Source organism: Perca fluviatilis, chromosome 2 (genome assembly GCF_010015445.1).
Source record: "Perca fluviatilis chromosome 2, GENO_Pfluv_1.0, whole genome shotgun sequence".
In the NCBI taxonomy this organism is placed as follows: domain Eukaryota; kingdom Metazoa; phylum Chordata; class Actinopteri; order Perciformes; family Percidae; genus Perca; species Perca fluviatilis.
In genome coordinates, this window is record NC_053113.1 from 22,457,766 (window position 1) to 22,462,384 (window position 4,619).

Consider the following 4,619-nt stretch of genomic DNA (forward strand, 5'->3'; position numbering starts at 1 on the left):
GCTGCTTGGGGCCCTCTGGCCACTAGGGGGCCCCCAACCGAGTGTTGTTTTTCCCTCTTAACATTCGCCGACGGTCCCATCTGGGCTCCCGTAGTTCCGAATGGGCCCAGCCCTCCCCCCGCCATAGTGATACACAAACAACACGGCAGCGACAGCGGTTAACATTAGTTATTTTCTTAACTACTCATTTCATTACTTACTTAATCGTAATATCCACCAAAATGACCGGCAGCTCATTGTGCTCTGTACCCGGCTCAAAGTCACCTATTTTCGGATTACTGAACTACCGCCTACCTGACGGAGCACCATGGAACTCTGATGCGGCTCAACACATCTACTAGCTAAAAGCCACTGATATGACCGAGCTGTGACGGAGGTCTGTAGCGGCTTACAACAACTAGCAATCGCCACTCTGTAGCATGGAGCTCCTCTTCGACGTTTGTTTTTACCGCTAGTTACTACGAAGGAGCTTGCTACAGGTATGCTACACTCATGAGACCATGGCATGTTAATGCACATTACTCAGCAACAGGTGAAAATAGGGGCAAGGTTGCGCGACTAAAGTTAAAATGAATTGAACTTTTACTGAGGAACGAGAAGTGAATTACCTGTATGTGTGAAAACAGCTTTATCTCACGCATCCGTTTAGTGGTTGTTGAATATATAGCATTATTATATAATTTGTTGAATATATAGCATAATATAATTTTTTCACTCTTTCACAGAGGGCGCCCCCCCAATACAATGGTAGGGAAAACACTCAAACCAATATTTACATAAAATTGGCATGAATAATCATAATGGTATACATGCCCCGTGTGTGTGTGTGTGTGTGTGTGTGTGTGTGTGTGTGTGTGTGAGAGATCTTGTCATTTGTCATCTGCAGATTAATTTTAAGTGGGGGGGGGGGATCGATTTAAATCATGAATCAGATTCTTTGTGAAAAAATCAGGGATTTTTTTGAGGCCATATCGCCCAGCCCTACTTCCTACTAACACAGAGTATGTCAGTATTGTTTGGCCCTGAAGCCCAAGTAGTTGCGTGAAGTCACTACCTTAATAAATCAAAAAGCAAAAGGCTATGAATCTGAACAAATTTAGGTATTTCCCTTCTCCAGCTGACCATTCCCAAAATGCACCAGAATACAGGAAATCACATTTAAAAAATTCAAAATTTTCGGGGGGAGCACCCCCAGACCCCCCCCCCCCCTCGCCATTTGCATCCACTTTTGCACAAATAGAATGGGGGGGTCCTTATGCATCTGTGCTCTGGGGGAACAGTAGTTCATAAACCGTCACTGTATTAATACATAACCTCACTGTATTCATTTATAATGTAACATTATAGCGTGACATTTGTGTCAATAATCGTCAAGCACAGGTGACTCCGCGTGGTGGGAGGGGGGGCCACCAAATCAAATTCTGCTTAGGGCCCCCAAAAGGCTCGGGCCGGCGCTGGTTTAAGCTGACCAAAATGCTGTACAAAAAAGCACTAAGGTGCTGTATTAACCCTTGTATTGTCCTTTGGGCCACCGGGACCTGAAGGACAACACAAGGGGTATGTGTCATGAGCTAACATCTCTGTGTCACAATGTAATAGATTGCTTGCAGTATGATGTCAGCAGCTGAAGTGATAGAGTGTTATCATTCGTCCATGACCTGTGATCAATCACCAAATTCAATTTGAGGCTGATGGCTGGGGAGGGGCCACTGAGCCAACCACGAGACAAGGTAAATTTAGGACACCCGTCCCTGTTAGGTAATTACAGATGACCTCAAGAGGATAATGTTAGAATCAATGTTTAGATAACAGCTATAGATTATTTCTGCTCCACAGTAGGAATGATCAGCCAAGACATATTTTTGCCTTATTGAATGCCAATACACAGTTTTCATTTCTCCTCATTCTGTCAACTTGGAACACTGATAATGAGTTTCACTTTTCTCTTACAAGCCCTGTATGTATATCATGAATATGTTTTGCGTCAGGATATGTTCTGCCCCAGCAACTCTTAGAGAGGAGTAAATGGTGATCATCAAACGCGGCTCTTGCAGCACAATTAGATTGAGAAGTAATGAAAGGCGTGGTCTGGGACAAGAAGATGGAGTGCTAATAGAGGACCCACAGGGCTTCATCTACCACATGACATCAGTCTCTTTCTCTCCCTCTCTCGTTTTGTCTGTCTGCCTCTCGTCCTCTCCAGCAGAGCACAGTGTAATCTCCCACTCCCCTGTGGGTGCGGGGAGTAAATCAGCACAGCTGGATCACAGGCATCAATCTCAGCCAGCCCTCAGGATGGGCCACTTGTGAGCCCACAGGGAGGCATTTCCTCTTCATTCCAAATGAGAGACAAATGTTGCCGGGAGAAAGCGGCGCTGCACAGTAGGGGGGTGAGCGCAGAGGGGGGTGGGCAGGCAGGCGATGAAGGTGGTGGTGGTGAGGGAGGCAAGATTGGCAGGGAGTAAAAGTGATGGAGTGTGGAAAGGAGACGAGGCTGGAAAATAAGAGAGTATATACACTGCAAAATAAAAGTGCAGTCAGCACTTAAATTAAACTTTATCTTTAAAAACTAATAAAAAAGTGCCAATGGGGTGAGAAGATTTTACTTGTTTCCAATGCAGTGGATTTTCTTAAAGAATGCATTTACGCACTGTCCATTAGTGATTCACCTGTATGGCACTGGAGATTTGAATGCATGATAAAGTCAAGTTAGTTATTCAGCTTAAGAGGGATACAACAAGAGACAGATAGGAAAGAATAATGGAGGAAACATAATATGCACCTAGACAGACAAATTATCAACAACAATATAATGTATAACAATACAACAATACAAATATAACATTTAAAATTCACCATGGAATTGATTCAACACCGGGTGTTGGTCATACTTGCTACGGATGTAGAAATGAGTACATATATTTTGCAGCAAGTTGTACTTAGCTTGGTTGTAATTGCAGTTTTTAAATGTCTAATACATGGCAAACAGCGGTGTCTGGGGTGTGATGAGGTTGATCCAACCTTGCAAAGTGACGGGATGTGGTTCCTTGACACATTGAAAAATGTAACCGATTTTTTTCTGATACATTTGTGACATTAATGTCAGAATTTAGCAAATTTCTGACCTAAGAATCTCAGAGAATATCCAAGTTTCTTCTCGCAAATTTGTTTTTTTTTCTCGTAAATGTACCACTTTTATCTCAGAGAATATCCAATATCCAGTTTATTTCTCAGAATATTACACCTTTTATTCTGCATGTGTAATACAAACCTAACCACACAATATGTCACGCCAAATGGCAGTCAGTAATGTTAGTCTAACACTGCCACGAGAAATGCCCAGCCAGAAGCATTAAGCTTGGATGCTGTGGCTGGGTATACTTGCAAAAAAAGGTTTTATCCTCTTTTGGGAAAATAACTGCAGTATCATTATTGTTTCTATTTCCTTACACAAAATCTGTATATAATAAGTGCAGAGCTATTTTATAAGACTGCATATGCCAATGTTTTTGTTATGTCTCCCCTCCCCTTGTGTATCTCCGGTATAAACATTTTAAACAGCGATGACATGATACAACACTTTTCATTAGCTGTTGCCATTTTGGGCACTGTCATAAAGGTGTGAGAATAAATAATTAAAAATAATAGATCTTAATTTGATAAATTGATGTATTATGACTTTAAAGTGTTTCTTTTAGATGATAAGGGGTGCCAACCCTCTTATAGCCTTGGTTATAATTAATTTTATCACAGAAAGTGACAGGGCTGATGTGACAATGTAATCCCAAACTGCTGCTGCCTCTTTTTTACTTACCGTAAATTAATCTATAAAGGCAGAACAGGATGACAGGTTTGAGCAAATGGAAATTGACTCTGAAGCCATTTTGACATTTTGCAAAAATTGAGGAGGCTGTCATTCATCTATGTGCATGTAACTAAAAAGGTCTATACCACTGTCACCAGGACATACTGTATACTGTACCTTAACATTGACATGACTTGCTTTCGATTGTGATTCTCATTATTAAAACTTCTGGGGATTCTCTGTTTGTTTGATTTAAGAGTTGCAAGCTGGCAAGAAACTTTTAATGCAGTTTGTTCTTCTATGAATATGTATTCATAATATGGTTGTCCAAAGTTTTGGATCAGACTGTGTAAATCATTTCTTATTATTAAATTATTAGGTTGCGGGAGCCGTGGTCTTATTTCCCAGTTGACCGTACAAAATGAGGAAGCTCCATATTCAGTTTATGCAATCGGTACCATAATATGAATCAGAGCTATATATTCAATATAGAGCTAAGAAATGACAAATGTGTAAAAACAGTGTCAAACATTGCAGTGTACTGTGTATTTCTTCAGCTGATTAGAGATGTACAATAAAAGCATAGGTTTTCAAGGAAAAAGGAGCAAAGAAATTAGAAAATTGTACATACATAGTGAAAATTTTTTTAATAGGACAGGAAAAGGAGTTCCACACTACAGCATTAATTCTCAGCATGCCTGCTGTGAGTGTTCCTCCACTTGCATTGAGTTGCACCACAAGACAAATGATGAGAGGAGCCACATCCAGGATAGACAGGTTTGAGGATATTATAGTGGTAAATACGCATCTGTTG

At 40.9% G+C, this 4,619-nt stretch overlaps 1 long non-coding RNA gene across 1 annotated transcript; it reads left to right on the plus strand.

Moving 5' to 3' along the window:
- The first annotated feature begins 222 nt into the window (after nt 1-222).
- On the plus strand, nt 223-2,374 carry LOC120572633. Its single transcript, XR_005641464.1, has 4 exons — nt 223-479; nt 726-747; nt 1,600-1,730; nt 2,204-2,374. It is a non-coding gene; the product is annotated as an uncharacterized LOC120572633 (long non-coding RNA).
- Nucleotides 2,375-4,619: the final 2,245 nt, after the last annotated feature.